The 18,840-nt window shown below is 44.4% G+C and overlaps 1 long non-coding RNA gene across 1 annotated transcript; it reads right to left on the bottom strand.

The window, feature by feature from the left end:
* Nucleotides 1–12,815: 12,815 nt before the first annotated feature.
* LOC139356378 (uncharacterized) lies at nt 12,816–15,571 on the bottom strand. The gene is made up of 3 exons (XR_011608148.1): nt 15,415–15,571; nt 14,287–14,436; nt 12,816–12,940 (listed from the first exon to the last, which is right to left on the bottom strand). It is a non-coding gene; the product is annotated as an uncharacterized lncRNA (long non-coding RNA).
* Nucleotides 15,572–18,840: the final 3,269 nt, after the last annotated feature.

Genomic DNA, 18,840 nt, shown 5'->3' with positions numbered 1-18,840 from the left:
GGATTTCATTTCTCCTTCACTTGTGAAGCTTAGTTTGGCTGGATATGAAATTCTTATAAATAAATAAAATAAAGGGACGGAGGAAGATCTACCAAGAAAATGGAAAGCAAAAAAAAAAAAAAAAAAAAAAAAAAAAAAAAAAAAAGCAAGGGTTGCAATCCTGGTCTCTGATAAAACAGACTTTAAACCAACAAAGATCAAAAGAGATAAGACCATTACATAATGGCAAAGGGATCAATTCAATAAGAAGAGTTAACTATCCTAAGTATATATGCACCCAATATAGGAGCACCCAGATTCATAAAGCAAGTTCTTAGAGACCTACAAAGAGACTTACACTCACACACAATAATAATGGGAGACTTTAACACCCCACTGTCAATATTAGAAAGATGAATGAGATAGAATATTAACAAGGATACCCAGGACTAGAACTCAGATCTGGACCAAGCGACCTAATAGACATCTACAGAACTCTCCACCCCAAATCAACAGAATATACATTCTTCTCAGCACCACATCACACTTATCCTAAAATTGACTCCATAGTTGGAAGTAAAACACTCCTCAGCACATGTAAAAGAACAGAAATCACAACAAACAGTCTCTCAGACCACAGTGCAATTAAATTAGAACTCAGGATTAAGAAACTCACTCAAAACCACACAACTACATGGAAACTGAACAACCTGCCCCTGAATGACTACTGGGTAAATAACGAAACGAAGGAAGAAATAAAGGTGTTCTTTGAAACCAATGAGAAAAAAGACAAAATGTACCAGAATCTCTGGGACACATTTAAAGCATTGTGCAGAGGGAAATGTATAGCACTAAATGCCCACAAGAGAAAACAGGAAAGATCCAAAATCGACACCCTAACATCACAATTAAAAGAACTAGAGAAACGAGCAAACAAATTTAAAAGCTAGCAGAAGGCAAGAAAAAAGTAAGATCAGAGCAGAACTGAAGGAGATAGAGACACAAAAAAACCCTTCAAAAAAATCAATGAATCCAGGAGCTGGATTTTTGAAGAGATCAACAAAATAGACCACTAACAAGACTAATAAAGAAGAAAAGAGAGAAGAATCAAATAGAAACAATAAAAAATAATAAAGGGGATATCACCACCGATCCCACAGAAATACAAACTACCATCAGAGAATACTATAAACACCTCTATGCAAATAAACTAGAAAATCCAGAAGAAATGGATGAATTCCTGGACACATACACCCTCCCAAGACTAAACCAGCAAGAAGCTGAATCTCTGAATAGACCAATAACAGGTTCTGAAATTGAGGCAATAATTAACAGCCTACCAACCAAAAAGAGTCCAGGACCAGACAATTCACAGCCGAATTCTACCAGAGGTACAAAGAGAAGCTGGTACCATTCCTTCTGAAATTATTCCAATAATAGAAAAAGAGGGACTCCTCCCTAACTCATTTTATCAGGCCAGCATCATCCTGATACCAAAGCCTGGCAGACACAACAAAAAAAGAGAATTTTAGGCCAATATCCCTGATGAACATCAATGTGAAAATCCTCAATAAAATACTGGCAAGCTGAATCCAGCAACACATCAAAAAGTTTATCCACCACGATCAAGTCAGCTTCATCTCTGGGATGCAAGACTGGATCAACATACACAAATCAATAAGTGTAATCCATCACATAACAGAACCAATGACAAAAACCACTTGATTATCTCAATAGATGCAGAAAAGGCCTTCAACAAAATTCAACAGCCTTTCATGCTAAAAATTCTCAATAAACTAGGTATCGATGGAATGGATCTCAAAACAATAAGAGCTATTTGTGACAAACCCATAGCCAATATAATACTGAATGGGCAAAAACTGGAAGCATTCCCTTTGAAAATTGGCAGAAGACAAGGATGCCCTCTCTCACCACTCCTATTCAACATAGTATTGGAAGTTCTGGTCAGGGCAATCCGGCAAGAGAAAACAATAAAGGTATTCAAATAGGAAGAGAGGAAGTCAAATTGTCTCTGTTTGCAGGTGACATGATTGTATATTTAGAAAACCTCATCATCTCAGCCAAAAATCTCCTTAAGCTGATAGGCAACTTCAGCAAAGTCTCGGGATACAAAATCAATGTGCAAAAATCACAAGCATTCCTATACACCAATAACAGACAAACAGAGAGCCAAGTCATCAGTGAACTCCTATTCACAATTGCTACAAAGAGGATAAAATACCTAGGAATACAGTTTACAAGGGATGTGAAGGACCTCTTGAAGGAGAACTACAAACCACTGCTCAAGGAAATAAGACAGGACACAAACAAATGAAAAAACATTCCATGCTCATGGATAGGAAGAATCAATATCATGAAAATGGCCTTACTGCCCAAAGTAATTTATAGATTCACTGACTTTCTTCACAGAATTGGAAAAAATTACTTTAAACTTCATATAGAACCAAAAAAGAGCCCACATATCCAAGACAATCCTGGGTAAGAAGAACAAAGCCAGAGGCATCATGCTACATGATTTCAAACTTTACTACAAGGCTACAGTTAACCAAAATAGAATGGTACTGGTATCAAACAGATATATAGACCAATGGAACAGAACAGAGGACTCAGAAGTAACACCACACATCTACCACCATCTGATCTTTGACAAACCTGATACACACAAGCAATGGGGACAAAATCCCCTATTTAATAAATGGTGTTGGGAAAACTGGCTAGCCATATGCAGAAAACTGAAACTGGACCCCTTCCTTACACCTTATACAAAAATCAACTGAAGATCAGTCAAAGACTGAAATGTAAGACCTAGGACCATAAAAATCCTAGAAGAAAACCTGGGTAATACCATTCAGGACATAGGCATGGCCAAAGACTTCATGTCCAAAACACCAAAAGCGATGGCAACAAAAGCCAAAATTGACAAATGGGATCTAATTAAACTAAAGAGCTTCTGCACAGTAAAAGAAACTATCATCAGAGTGAACAGGCAACCTACAGAATGGGAGAAAATTTTTGCAATCTATCCATCTGACAAAGGGCTAATATCCAGAATCTACAAAGAACTTAAATTTACAAAAAAAAAAAAAAAAAAAAAAACCATCAAAAAATGGGCAAAGGATATGAACAGACACTTCTCAAAAGAAGACATTTACACAGCCAACAGATATACGAAAAAATGCCCATCATCACTGGTTATTGAATGCAAAGCAAAACCACAATGAGATACCATCTCACTCCAGTTAGAATGGGGATCATTTAAAAAGTCAGGAAACAACAGATGTTGGAGAAGTTGTGGAGAAATAGTAATGCTTTTGCACTGTTGGTGGGAGTGCAAATTAGTTCAACCATTGTGGAAGACAGTATGATGATTCCTCAAGGATGTAGAACTAGAAATACCATTTGACCCAGCAATCTCATTACTGGGCATATACCCAAAGGATTATAAATCATTCTATGATAAAGACACATGCACATGTATGTTTATTGTGGCACTATTCACAATAGCAAAGACTTGGAACCAACCCAAATGTCCATCAATGATAGACTGAATAAAGAAAATGTGGCACATATACACCATGGAATACTATGCAGTCAAAAAAAGGATGAGTTCATGTCCTTTGCAGGGACATGGATGAAGCTGGAAACCGTCCTTCTCAACAAACTATCACAAGATCAGAAAACCAAACACTGCATGTTCTCATTCATAAGTGGGAGCTGAACAATAAGAACACATGAACACAGGGAGGGGAACATCACACACTGGGGCCTGTGGGAGGTAGGGAGCTAGGGGAGGGATAACATTAGGAGAAATACCTAATGTAGGTGACGGGTTGATGGGTGTAGCAAACCACCATGGGACGTGTATACCTATGTAACAAAACTGCACGTTCTGCACATGTAACCCAGAATTTAAAGTATAATAATAATAATAATAAAATTAACTTATTCTCAGCTGGCTCATTGCTGCAATCCCAGTACTTTTGGGAGGCTTAGGCAGGTAGATCACTTGAGCCCGGGAGTTCAAGACCAGCCTGGGCATCATGGGGAAACTCTGTCTCTACAAAAAAATACCAAAATTATCCAGCTATGGTGGCATACATCTGTAGTCACAGCTACTCAGGAGGCTGAGGTAGGAGGATCACCTGAGCCTGGGAAGTCAAGGCTGCGGTGAGCCATGATTGTGTCACAGCACCCCAGCCTAGGTGACAGAATAAGATGAAAGAGAAAAAGATGAAAGAAAGAAAAGGAAGGAAGGAAGGAAGGAAGGAAGGAAGGAAGGAAGGAAGGAAGGAAGGAAGGAAGGAAGGAAGGAAGGAAGGAAGGAAGGAAGGAGAGAAACAAAGAGAGAAAGAAAGAAAGAAAGAAAGAAAGAAAGAAAGAAAGAAAGAAAGAAAGAAAGAGAAAGAAGAAGAAAAGAAAGAAAGAAGAAAGAAAGAGAAAGAAAGAAAGAAAGAGAAAGAAAGAAAAAGAAAGAAAGAAAGAGAAAGAAGAAAAGAAAGAAGAAAGAAAGAGAGAAAGAAAGAAAGAAAGAAAAAGAAAGAAAGAGAAAGAAAGAAAGAAAGAAGAAAGAAAAGAAGAAGGAAGGAAGGAGGAAAAGAAAGAAAGAAGAAAATTAATTCACTCTTTTTGAGGCAGGGCCATATTTCCCAGCCCAATGATGTAATACACGACTTGGCAAACTTGTAAACACAATCTCAATTCTCTCAAAAAAGGAAGGTAAAATATGATAAATATGTGATGAATCTTCAAGGAGAAATATCTGCAGCTTGGTGGAAACAGAGATGTGGTCACAAAGATGTGTCTTTCATCAGTTTTCTTTCCGAGCTTGACTGTGTGAAGATCTTTTTTCATTTCCGAACCCTTGCATGATTCTTTCCAAGGGCCTAAACAGTGACGACCCACTTGCCGTTTCTAATGAGGTCAAGCAAGGCCATCCTGTGTGGAGTTAAATGTCACTCTCACAAGTATAACCAGAAATATATCCCACCGCTGTCTGTGCATCGTTGTCGTCAGAGATGCTTCCAGCTCTGTCTTGGTCAAACAGCTTAGGGGGTAGCCCAGTGAGCTATTATTGGAGAGGGAGCTTAGGAGGGGAGCAGGCCCTGGAACTAGGTCTTTTCACACAAGTGGAGCAGGCTCAGGGACACCTCACCAGCTGGACAGGTGGGGAGGAAGGAAGGCAGGCTAGCGCAAGGCCGAGTTCACAGCAAGGTGGCTCTCCAGCCAGCCACCAGCATCATTCTCAGCAGATGAGAAGAGCAAGACGTCACAGAGACTGCTGGGTACTTAGCCAGCATCCAGTCTTCCCTGCTTCCTCCGTGACTGCAACATGCCATTCAGTGTGGCCATGCGCCCAGGAGAAAGCTTGCACTTCTCCCTGCTTCTGCGGATAGGAGTGGGCAATGAGATGTATGTGCAAATCGTTGAATGGGATGTCTAAGAAAGCTCCTCTACGGCTGCTATTCCCTTTTTTCTTGTGTAGAATATGGACCTCATAGCTGCAGTTCCTGCCGCCATCATACTGAAGATACCAGAAACATCCTAGAGATAGGAGGAGTTGGGGTCCTCAATGACTCTGTGAAATCAACATGGCTATACTGGACGGCTCACCTTCAAGCTTTCTTTAATGGGAGCAAATGAACACTTCCTCTTTTTATGCCATGTATTTGGGTCTCTGTGAGCCCAGCAATCCTCACTCACACTATGGACAAAAAGAGGCACAGGAACAGGACGTTCAGAGGCCCAGGCAGGGAAGCAGCTGCAGATGCTGGAAAGGAAGGCCAGTAAAGAGTGAGGTTTGAACCACCACCCCGCGTGCAAGTCAGGGCTCTCCCTCCAGCCTCCCAGGGACCTGCGCTGCTGGTCATGTTGTCCAGATGGAACTTTGTCCAGGGAAATGACAACATCCAGGTTCCAAAGTGTGTACACAAAACCAGAACCGGGTTCCAGGAACAAATAAAAGCACAATTATGAGGACCAGCTAGGGCCTGATGGCAAAGCTGCATGAGCAGCAAAAGGGATTTGGTGCCAAGTTCTTAAACCCCTCCAGCCTGGAGTCAGGACGGGTGTAGAGAGCCGGGTGGGGGTCAGCATATGGGCGGATGTCTCTTGGCTTCAGTTGTGGCCAAGAGTGAGGAGAACGCTGAAGAATGGCAAGGCCACAAGAGTAGGCTCCCTCCATCCCCTCTGGGATGGTGAGGAGCCAGGTCCTCCCAGAGGGGTGAGCCCACAGTGTCTCCTCCCATGAGAAGCTCCATCAACCTCTTTCCCCATGAGATTCCATGCCTCAAACAGGGCTGAGACAAAGGAGGGAGACAGCAAGGAGCTCCCTATTGCTCAGGAAGAGTCAGAAGGAGGTCCTGGAGTCAGGAAAGCTGCTGACTATACCAGCTCCTGCTCTTGGGGGCACCCATGGAGAATTCTCCATCAGTGGCCCTCCTGTAGTTGACTGTTGTGGGGATGGGTCCTCCTGAGGGCAGCTGAACGTTTCCTCTGTGTGTGAATTGAGAAGCTGCAGCTGCTCATGATACTAGTCTCTATTAAAATGGTGCTAGAGACCTAGCTCAGTGGATCCTGCCTGTAGTTCCCAACCCTTTGGGAGGCCAAGGTAGGAGGATCCCTTGAGGCTAGGAGTTCGAGACCAGCCTGGGCAATGTAGTGAGACCCCCATCTCTACAAAAATGTTTTTAAAAATTAGCCAGATGCAGTGGTGTGCACTTATATAGTCCCAGCTACTCAAGAGGCTGAGGTGGGAGGATTGCTTGAGCCCAGGAAGTCAAGGCTGCAGTGAGCCATGATTGCACCACTGCACTCTAGCCTGGGTGACAGAGCAAGACTCTGTCTCTAAAAATAAATAAATAATAAAATAAAATGGTGCTATAAACTGTGTTTGTTCCCCCTAAAATTCATACATTAAATCCTAATCCCCAATATCATGGTATTGGAGGTGGAGGCTTAGGAGGTGATTAGGTCATGAGGGTGGAGCCTTTGTGAATGGGATTAGTGGCCTTATAACAGAGGCCTCAGAGAGCTCCCTTACCCCTCACACCACTTGAGGACACAGAAATGGCCATCTATGAACCAGGAAGCCTGCCCTCACCAGAAGCCACATCTGCAGGCGCCTCGATCTTGGACTTCCCAGTTTCCAGAACTGTGAGAACTAAATTTCTGTGTGTTGTATAAGCCACCTAGTCCATGGTATTTTTGTTATATCAACCCAGACTTAGAATAGACAAAGACAAGCAGCTTAAAGGTGAAGGACATTTATTATTTCCCTTAGCAAGAGGCCTAGAGATAGTTTATTTCAGGTTTGGTTAATTCAGCAGGACAATAAGTCATCCATCGCATCCATGCTTAGTTTACTGACCTCGCCCTTCTGCCTTCTCCAAACTGTCCCAAATGGCTGCCACAGTCTATAGTGCCATATCTATATTAAAGAGGAAAGCCTTTCTCATACTTTCTCTTGTATCTAATTAGCCCAAATTGAGTCATATGACCACTGCAGGAGGGAATGCCAAAATAAATAGGCAGGGCATGTTTTCAAGTCTTTGTGAGAAGTGGCTTCTGCCAGCAAAGAAGCAGGTTGGAAATAGATGTTAGCAGACAATGAGGGGTGCCTACCATTGGGGTTGGCAGGCATTGTTCTGCAAGAGCAGCCTACACTGAGGTCTTGGGAACTGCCTAGAGCCTTATGTCACGAGAATTTATCTACATACTTAACAAAGATGGCATCGAAATAATTGTTTTTCTTCACCCAATCTTGAAGGAACTTCCAGTCAAGGTGTGCTAAACTATCATTAGCCAAGGGGTGGGCCTGTGGTCTTGGCACTAAGAAGGGATGTCAAGTGTCACAAGCCACTCAAAACTCTTGCATCTGGTTGGGCGTGGTGGCTCATGCCTGTAATCCCAGCACTTTGGGAGGCCAAGACGGGCAGATTGCTCAAGTTCAGGAGTTTGAGACCAGCCTGAATGACATAGCAAAACCCTGTCTCTACTAAAAACACAAAAATTAGCTGGGCATGGTAGCACACACCTGTAGTCCCAGCTACTTGGGAGGCTGAGGTGGGAGGATCACTTGAGCCCGGGAGGCAGAGGTTGCAGTGAGCCAAGATCATGCCACTGCACTCCAGCCTGGGTGACACAGCGAGACCCTGTCTTAAAAAAAAAAAAAAAAAAATTTCCATCATCCCCCTTCCACGTTTTGCCATTGCCCATTCTGACCAAATTGCTTCCATAAGTCCCTTTTACATAAAAATTGTAGAGCTGCAGTTACAGTAATTGAATGAATTCCTTTCTCCTGATATTTGAATCTCAAAGTAATAAAAATAGAGGAAATGATGAAAGATACAGTATTCAGACTCAGCTGTCCTTTAGGATCCCTTGTACACGTCCTTCCAGATCCCTGGTTGTGCAATTTTTTTTCTTTTTTTTTTAGATATGTGAGCCACCCAATATCATTTAAATAACTCCTTTCAAATTAGGGGAAGCAGTGTGGCTGTTGCTTGCAATCAAAGAGCCCTGGCCACTGCAGGTGGAATACAACCTGTGGCACGTGTTTGCAAGGAGGCAGAGGGGGGTATAACTCCCGTCTTGTAAAAATACAACTGTAATTCTATCCACTAAAAGATTTTTAAAAGCCAATTTTTGAACTGCTTTTCTTTTACTCAGGCCACACTTTTAACACTGAAATCAGCCCCTCAAGGTGAAAAACAAAACATCTACTTGAGGTCTGATACTAATCGACAGCCTCAACTCAACCTATGCTTACATCTGATTCCTCAGCAAATAGATATGAACCCAATCTTGCAGCTACATGCTAGAAAATTGCCTAGCAAACAATGCATGAACCTTCTCTGTCTCTAAAGTAAAAGAACACATTAATTTTATCAGGGCATTCGGAGCTGGGATTATGTGCCTGCCTCTCTCAATCGCCCCCTAGAGATTTAGCCAAACAATGTCTCTCAGTTGTGAAAAGCAAAATAGAAAGCAATTACTATTAGGAATATTAAACTTTACTCTTAGCTTTTAAAATGACACTATAGTCCTTTCTCCAAAGAGTTCTTCAATCAGGTATTCGCTCTGTACTGCAAAAGAAACCAAGGATGCCTCTGTTAAACAGGGATTATGAGATAAGATCCGTAATAGACATCCAGCCCTATTGAAGTAACAATATTTCATTACCCTCCATCAAACTAATGCACCATTATAATGATCTGATCATTAGAATACTGGTTCATTCAGACTAATAGCCCACAAAATGTCAGCCTATAAAACAAAGCTGAGCTTGGTTATAGGCACAGATAACCCACTGTAGGGCCATATCACAGACTGGGGAGAGAGAATCTTGTGTCTGCAACCACAAATCAACGCCTCCACACCCTGTGAGGAAAATCTGGAAAGACACTTGTGTATTATGACTTGCCTGTTGTGAGAAGTGGCCTGATTGTCACTTGGGCGCTGTGCTATTCTCTTGACATCTGCATGGTATATTATCGTACTATAGCCACTCGACCCAATGTTCAATTAAAAGAAGGTTTCTTAGCAACCAAAACAATATTGTTGTGCTGTCAGAGGAAAAACACCAGATTAGCAGAAAATCCCGATTCCAAGTTCTGAATCAGGACTTCCGGCCAAACACATGCTCTGCCCTTGACTCAAAGAGGCCTCCACAGCCAACACTCCCACGGGATTCTCCTCCTCGGCCACAACAGCATCGCTGGCACCGCGTGGTGCGTGGGTGCCAAGTGAGGCCCCAGCCCCAGTGCTGGGCCTGTAAGTGACCAGGTCGGGGTGTGGGAGGCCCAGAAGGAGCCATCCCAGAAGCACCCGCGGTACATTCACTGCTGCGGTGCAATCTGCGAGGCCCAACTTGTCCCGGCACCTACCCCGGCCACCCTGTACGCTCCCTCTTTTGGAGGCACCTCCCTCCTGTGCTGCTCCACATCATTTCAGGGGGTATCACAGGATGTCCTTGGAGCTCTGCTCTTTAAATAGCCTGGATTCCTCCCGTAAGAGCTGGCAGCCTTCCTTAACCCAGGAGAAAGTTGCTGGAGCTACATTTGGGAATGACTCTGTCTGGAAGGACAGACATTGCAGAACCGGGTTCTGTGCACGAGGGCCTGTGGAGGCTCGGGGTGGCCTCTGAGGGGAGGGAACGACTGAGTTGAGTCACCATTTCCCTTCTCCCATCTGCCACTCTTAGCTCAGGGTGTGGGGTGCAGAATGAGACAGATGCCTTCGCTCTAGGACTCTTCCCTGAACCCCAAGTTTGGTAAGACGTCTCTCCCAAATGCTGTCACAACCTGTGTGTATTCTTGTGACTTTCATTCACTGTAGTAGTAGTAGCACAGACCATGTTATATATTAAAAATGCCCAGAATTTCTGCTTTGTGGGGACAAGACTTTGCTTTATTCACTGCTTAACTCTTACGTGTAACACAATGCCTAATGGGGGTGGGGGGAACATTCAATTCGCTTCACACACAGCACAGGAAGAGTGTGCTGCAGGGGCCACAGTGGTGCCCTTGGCCTCTGAGAGTTTAGAATCTAGGAGAAAATGAGGATGAAAGTGCGGAATCCAGGGCTGCAGGGGCTGTCGGAGAAGTTCAGCAGGTGGTTGCGCGAGCTCACAAGCTGGGGAAGGGACCAAAGCCTCCAAGTGAGGACCCCTTCCCAGGCAGCGCCTCTCCCACCCACCAAGCCCCAGTGTCGGGTGTTGGAGGAAACAAAATGTCTTGCTCTCTTCCCTTAAGAGGAGCTCTATACATGCTGGCTGCTTACATTTTCACCTCTGATGTTTTACATCTCTCTCTGTTAGGCTGCCTTTTAAAATCCCAACTCAAAATATAAAACTTAGCCAGACCTGGTGGCACATGCCTATAATCCCAGCTACTTGGGAGGCAGAGGCAGGAGAATCACTTGAACCAGGGAAGCAGAGGTTGCAGTGAGCAGACGTTGCAGTGAAGGGAAGTCCTTAAATGATGACATTTTAAGTAACACAGTCCCTCTTCTCAGCCAGGTCACATTGGACTATATGTGGACAACTGATCCACAGGCAAGCCAGTCTCTCTACTGATCAATGGCACCTGCACGGAAAAATATAAGATGTGCTCATCAGATTCTCTTTGTGAGAAATCTGAACTGTGAAACTGAATCAAGTGAGCATCAAGAATTGCATCTGAAAGGGAGTAAAGAAAATGCTCCCAGAACACAGAAAGCGCTGCACGTTTATTGAAGGGATGAAAGGCGCTCTGAGGTAGAGTCATGACCAGCCCATGTTCCAAAGAAGCAGGAACTAAAAGGTACAGACCAGGTGGACAACATGGCGGCCCCCTTCCAAACAGCAGCTTGAAACACGCCATATTCTTGATACATGATGCTGCCACTGCCAAGGCTAGTCTTCAAGGTCTTCCTTCCACGCAAGCAGTGGGTTTCGTTAGGAAGACCCACAAGTGGCCTATTTTCCTTCAAGAGTGGATTCGCTTTTATCCTGGAGTTATTTATAGCCAAGTCTTAAGCTTACTGTTTGTGAAACAACCAGCTGAAGAATATAAGGAAGACTGTCCCTGGGATTGAGCATGCAGATCTGGAGATCAGGGGTTTGCACAAGGACATCACTGTGGTCTTCTCAAGAGCCACCATGGGACATTCTGCCACTGTGATTCCCACCAATCCCTTCCCTTCCGCACCGTGTCTAGATATGAAGAAATACAGGAAAATTTCCCAGGAGGATGAGACCCCATAGAAGGCATGGGAAACTTGATGAAAAGCTTAATAAAATTTAGAAAATGATGCTTATTGGCAGCAACATCAGCAGGACTATGTCATCCCTTGACATCCCTGCACCCACCTCCATGTTCTGGTCTTGACCCCTGGATTGCAGGCCATCTTTCTGTTACAGTCCTGATTCTTCCTCCAAGGGATGGTTGAGTTACTTTCCCAAACATCTCCAACTTGGGCTGTGGGAACCACATGCCAGATTTCAAAAGGAACCCTCACCCTGGGAATATGTGATTGCAAACATCGACTTTCCATTTTCTGATTTTTCTGATTTTCTCTGTTAGCAGATTTCCCACTAAGCCTCATCTCTGGAGACACATAGGTGCAAACACAAGAGCACAAATCGAACCATAATTCCCCTAGAAGAAGAAAGCCAGGGAACTGTGGACAGAATACCAAAGACAGCAATACAAGTTGTTCTGGGTGGTTGTGAATAGAGGAAGTGGAACACGGTTTGAGGTTCAGCGCCTGAAAAACTGCAGCCCTGCCAAGTGGCAAACCCAGCCACTGTCTCTTCTGGACAGATGCATCCGGCACTGCAGCGTTTCTTCATCTTCCTTGGTGTTCGCTGCTCCTGATGTTTGGGTCTGAGGCTGAGGGTTGGGATTCAACAGAATAATCACCCCTGTTTTGCAGGCATGTCATGGATACACAGTTACTCTCTCCATCACCACATTTTCAGATGCCTATAGAGAGTGTCAGGAAACATTAGGTGGAAAAGGTTCTGAAGTGAAGGCTGATCAAAGGGAAATGGCAGGAGAGAGGCTTTATTTGCCTGTCTGGTCTCCCGGCCACTGAAGTCTGATGGTGCCGTTGGATTCAGGACAAAGCAAGAGTCTGGCGAGGCTAAAGGAGAAAATGCCTGCCAGGCAGGCTCTGGGACATCGTGTGAGCTGTTTTCCGCAATCCTCCTCCCTGCCAGATGCACGCATTTGAGAAGGATTTGGGTCCCGTGAGGTGGATGGAATTCAAATCTCTCGTGGGAAAAAATGATAAAGGAGCAATGTCTATAGTTCACCGCCTTCCCAGGAAGAATTGTTCAACAAAAGCTGCAATCTGGGCTCCACGCTAGAAGGCCGTATCGTCACCAGAGGTCTCAGTGTGGCCTCACAGCACAAGCTACCACTGAGGCTGCTCTTACTCTAAACTTGTCCAAATGGAGCTGAAAGAAAAGCAGGTGACCTGGTAGCCCCAGAAATGGAGGATGTTGGGAGCTTCTGTAACTGAATGACCAAGTCTCTGAGCTCTCAGAACCTTGACTTCCTTCACTCTCAGTGTCAGATTTAAAAGATACACCTTCTATGAGGATGTGGAACTGGAACTCCCATACACTGCTGGTGGGGATGTAAAGTGGCACAACTGCTTTGGAAACAGCTTGGCAATTTCTTAAAAAGGTAAACATACACCAACCGTGAGACTCAGCTGTTCTACTCCTAGATATTTACCCAAAGGAAAGAAAGTTCCTTCCATACAAAGGCTTGTACATGAATGTTCGTAGCAGCTTTATTTGTAATAGCCCAAACCTGGAAACCTCCCAGAGGTCCACCAACAGTAGATAAATAAATTATGGGGCCGGGCAGGGTGGCTTATGCCTGCAATCCCAGCACTTTGGGAGGCCAACGTGGGCCGATCACCTGAGGTCAGGAGTTCAAGACCAGCCTGGCCGACATGATGAAAAACCCTGTCTTTATTAAAAATAGAAAAATTAGCCAGGTGTGGTGGCATGTGCCTATAATCCCAGCTACTTAGGAGGCTGAGGTAGGAAAATCGCTTGAACCAGGGAGGAGGAGGTTGCAGTGAGCCAATATTGAGCCACTGCACTCCAGCCTGGCTGACAGAGTGAGACTCTTGTCTCAAAAAAAAATGAATAAATAAATAAATTATGGTATATCCATGCAGTGGAATAACAGCTAAGGAAGGAAAGAGCCATTGATATGATATGGAAGAATCTCAAAATAATTATGCTGAATGGAAAAAGCCAGATCCCCCAAAAAAGTGCATACTATATACTTTTGCTTATGTAAAGTACTAGGAATTGGGCTGGGTGTGGTGGCTCATGCCTACAATGCCAGCACTTTAGGAGACTGAGGCAGGAGGATTGCTTGAGGCCAGGAGTTCAAGACCAGCCTGGGCAATAGCAAGACCCCCATCTCTTTAAATAAAAATACTTAATTAAATTTAAAAATAAAGTTCTTAACATGGACACAGGGAAGGGAACATCATACACTGGAGGCCCGTTGGGGGTTGGGAGGCAAGGGGAGGGAAAGCATTAGGACAAATGCCTAACGCCTGTGGGGTTTAAAACCTAGATGATGAGTTGATGGGTGCAGCAAACCACCATGGCACATGTATACCTATGTAACAAACCTGCATGTTCTGCACATGTACCCCAGAACTTAAAGTATAGCAAAAAATAAAAAATAAAATAAAATACAAGTTGAAATTTAAAAAATAAAAATAATAAAGTTCTAGAAGGTGAAGGCTAATCTATATTGACAGAGAACTTACCAGTGGATGCCTGGGGATGGAGTGAATGCCAAAGAAGCGTTACAAAGGAGCACAAGGAAACTTTGGTGGTGAGGGGTGTGTTCATTTTCTTTACTGCGATGGTGATTTCACAGGTCACATGTCACAACTTACCAATTACAGCCTTCAAACCTGTGCAGTTTATTATACGTTAGTTGTACCTCAGTAAAGCTGTTTTTAAACATATGCGTCTTTCACACTCTTCCTGGAACTGCCTCCTGTTTATCCTTAAGACTCAACTTCAGCATCTGTCACCTTCCCAAGGAAGGGTTCTTGGCCACGGCTCCTTCTCTCTCTCACGTGTTCACTCTGCTTAGGCCTCCTCTACGCTCACCTGTTTCTCTGTAATAACATTTATTAGAGTGTTCTCTAATGATTGATTGGCATGATAAAGATGAAGGACAGGGCTTCATCTTTTAGATGTATCCTTGGAACCGCCATGGGGCGAGGCATATAAATGCTCAGCGAGTATTTGTTGAATGAATGAATAAATAAAACAATGTTATAATGCAAGAACAGAAAATCAAACACTGCATGTTCTCACATATTAGTGGGAGTTAAATGGTATGAACTTATGAACACAAAGAAGGAAAGAACAGACACTGGGGTCCACTGGAGGCAGGGGGTTGGGAAGAGGGAGAGGAGCAGAAAAGATAACTATTCCATACTGGGCTTAATACCTGGGTGACAAAATAATCTGTATAACAAATCCCCGTGACACAAGTTTGCCTGCATAACAAACCTTCACATGTACCCCCGAACTTAAAATAAAAGTTAAAAAGAAGAATTTCAAAGTATTTAGTTTGAATCTTCTAAAACACTAGACACTTCCTTTGGGACAAAATATATGCTTAACATTCAATAAACAATGGATGGATGGATGGATGGATGGATGGATGGATGGATGGATGGATGGATGGATAAATGGATGGATGGATGGATGGATGGATGGATGGATGGATGGATGGATGGATAAATGGATGGATGGATGGATGGATGCATGGATGGATGGATGGATGGATGGATAAATGGATGGATGGATGGATGGATGGATGGATGGATGGATGGATGGATACATGAATAGTTGGGGATCTAACGGCCTAACCATACCTCAGCCTGAACCATCTGAGGCCAGGAGTTCAAGACCAGGCTCTATTTCCCTATGACCTAGAGTTAGCTTCTGAAATCTCCTCTTGAACCCTTCCTAATAACCACAGTGCCCCCAGGCCAGCAGCCCAGATGCCCTGCTTCCTTCACATCAGGCATCCCTAGGCTCAGTCCACTCCAGAGCCCTGGCTCAACCTATTGTGACATCAGAACTTTTGCCAGGCCTTTCCACATCAATACTTTACCTTTAGAATGTTCTACTTTGTCATGGTGCTGAGTGGGGGAAAATGGAATAATTTATTCCAGTCGGATGCTTTCTTTTCTTTCTAATAAACCCCAATTTCCCAAATTATAATTAAAAGAAAAATATTAGAGCACAAATAGCATTATAACATTGAATTGTTGTATTTGGTGGACTTTTCTTTCTAAATCCACATCAATAGGCAATTTAACAATAGGAGAAATCTCAATGGGAGTTCAGCAGATGAAATTAACACAGTGCACAGCTCTGGACTGAAATATTTCTTTGCCCATGTAATTGCTTGCAGCCACCCTTGTGTAAAAGCCCCCATCAGATTACAGGATTTGTTGTATGTAAATTGAAGACTAAATGGTTGGTAGCACCTTTCAGCTCTGCAATGCTGGAAATGAGTTTTTTAATAGGAAATTAGATTAGTAATATTTTAGTCAACAAAAATGTGGAAAAATTCTGCATAAAGATGAGAAAATTATTCATGCAAAGAGACTTTTAGAATCAAGAGTGAACAACTGTTGAAATTCACGAATGGTTACTCAAAAGAATTTCTCTACCCTTCTCCTGGTCAAAGTCCAGGGCAAGAAAAAAAATGATTTTCTTCTTACCTTTATCACAGGATTCCACGACAATTAATAGTGCAGATAATGACAGTACAGTCCCTTTTTCTACAGCTCCCTACAGTTTGTGTGTAATCTGGAAGTTTAAATCGGTTGCAGGGTAATTACTTTGCCTTCTGTAGCCTAATGCACTGGTGTGGGCAGGGATGCTTCCTTAGAAAGTTAGTATGTTCTGGAAGCCTGGAAGGTCGGAGGTGGAGGCTATGGGGAGGGCATGGGCTGGGGCAGACAGAGTAGAATCTGGGTGTCTGACCTTCCTTTTTCTAGCCAATGCACCTGGCTGGGTTCTAGGAACTAGGGCTAGGCAGGCCTTACTGTGATTCTAGGCCAAAAGTAACATAGAATTGGATCTTTCTGTCTCACCCCAGGAAAGCTAGGCTTGGGAACCCAGTACAGGGCACAGTCCCAGACAGAGCAGTACTTACGGGCCAGGTCACAGAGGCCTCACGTGCCATACTAAGGGGGCGCACCGGAGGGTTCTTTTTCAGACACAGCACTCGGAAGAATCCCTTGACTAAGGATCATGGTTAATGGAGTGTGAAACTTGTACAGTTAGGGGATGGCTCTTTAGGAAAGGAGTATAAAATTATGAATACATGGCCAGGCACAGTGGCTCACGCCTGTAATCCCAGCACTTTGGGAGGCCGAGGCAGGCGGATCACTTGAGGTCAGGAGTTTGAGACCAGCCTGGCCAACATAGTAAAACCCTGTCTCTACTAAAAATACAAAATTAGCCAGATGTGGTGACACATGCCTGTATCCCAGCTACTTGGGAGGCTGGGACGGGAGAATCACTTGAACCCAGGAGGCAGAGGTTGCAGTGGGCTGAGATTGTGCCATTGCGCTCCAGCCTGGGCAACAAAGTGAGGCTCTGTCTGAAAAATATAAAAAAGAAAAGAAAAGGAAATGAAAAGAAAAGAAAAAAGAAAATTATGAATACTCCATTAGGCACAAGGTCTTGGAAGGGGCTCTGGAACTTAAGCTTCCTGAGTTACCCTGTGAATCCACCTCTGCCCACGAGACAAACTGCAAAGAGGCCGGGAACATTGTATAAAGCTGCGACCCAGGCCTGGGGAGAAAATTACGCCAAGTGGTGGGTGGTTTTGCTTCCCCGAGGTTGGATAATGTGGAGAAAGCAGGCAGTGCGCCGGTGTCTGGGGCTGGTCCCGGGAAAGGAACCTAAAACGGGCTGGAGATGGCCCATTAAGCCCTCCTCCACTAGAAGCAGGGACGATGTTGTGTGCGCCGCCCATAGGTGCGGGCCTTCTAAGAACCGAGCTGCTCCTTCAAAATGGACACTCAGAGACCTGTGATGGCTGGAATCAAGTGCCCATGGAACCCCGACACGGGGCATCTGGCTCCCTCCTGCTTCACTGGGGCAGCTCTCCAGGGATGGCTCTGTCCTGTGCCTGAGGCTGGAGTGCCTCGAAGAGAGGGAGAAGGGCCTGGGGAAGCAGCTCAGGTGAGAGGGAAATTTAGCAGTCAGAGCCATTGAGAAGTCGTGCCAGCCACTCCACACAGCCAGTCCTCAGATTGCCCCGGTTCCATGTCTTACTTGTCACAGTGGAGAGTATTGACTCTAGGAAGAGCCAGGCTGCCTAGGCTGGAATCCTGGCTCAACCACTCATTGGCTGTGTGACTTCGGACAAATAACAGGCCTCTCTGTGCTTGGTTTTCACATCTGTAACCTGGGTACTGTATTAGCATCTACCTCCTAGGGTTGTTGTGCATTAATGTCCATAAAGCATTTAGGACAGGGTCATCATAAATAGAAGCAATTACTATTCTTATCTGTTCCCTTTTAAATGACGATTATGCAGACCAGTGGATCTCCAGTGTGGTGTACCGTAGCATCACCCGGCAACACTTTTTAAAGTAAACCTTTTTTGAAATATAACGAGCAAATGGGAAAAAATATATACAAATCATAACTTTGCAGCTTAACACATTTTCTCAAAAGTACCTACCATCCATGAACAGAACACGGGTGCACATGAAGTGCTTTCATAAACGCAGATTATCCTGCCTCTTTCTAGAATTTCTGATGATGGAAAATGGTCTTAGAATTCCCAGCACCAGGCCGAGCATGGTGGCTCATGCCTCCCAGCACTTTGGGAGGCCAAGGTGAGTGGATCACTTGAGGTCAGGAGTTCAAGACCAGCCTGGCCAACATGGAGAAACCCCATCTCTACCAAAAATGCAAACAATTAGCCAGGTGTGGTGGTATGTGCCTGTGGTCCCAGCTACTTGGGAGGCTGAGGTGGGAGGATTGCTTGAGCCTGGGAGATGGAGGTTGCAGTGAGCTGAGATCGTGCTACTGCACTCCAGCCTGGGCGACAGATTGAGACCCCATCTCAAAAAAAACCAACAACAACAGCAAAAGAATTCCTTGCACCAGGAGGCATGATGAGGAGGCATTTAGAAGCAGCCTAGAACAGGTGTCTTTCCTAAGTTGAACACTTCTTCCCTTCTAAGCCACATCCTAGAGGAAGAGAGGGGTGAGTCCTGGGTACCTGGAGACTGCACCAGGTCAGGTGCCCTCCCTCCCAGCTCAGT

This window comes from Macaca nemestrina, chromosome 9, assembly GCF_043159975.1.
Source record: "Macaca nemestrina isolate mMacNem1 chromosome 9, mMacNem.hap1, whole genome shotgun sequence".
Lineage (NCBI taxonomy): Eukaryota > Metazoa > Chordata > Mammalia > Primates > Cercopithecidae > Macaca > Macaca nemestrina.
The sequence above is the reverse complement of the archived record's forward strand: the minus strand, read 5'-3'. Positions and strand labels throughout refer to the sequence as shown.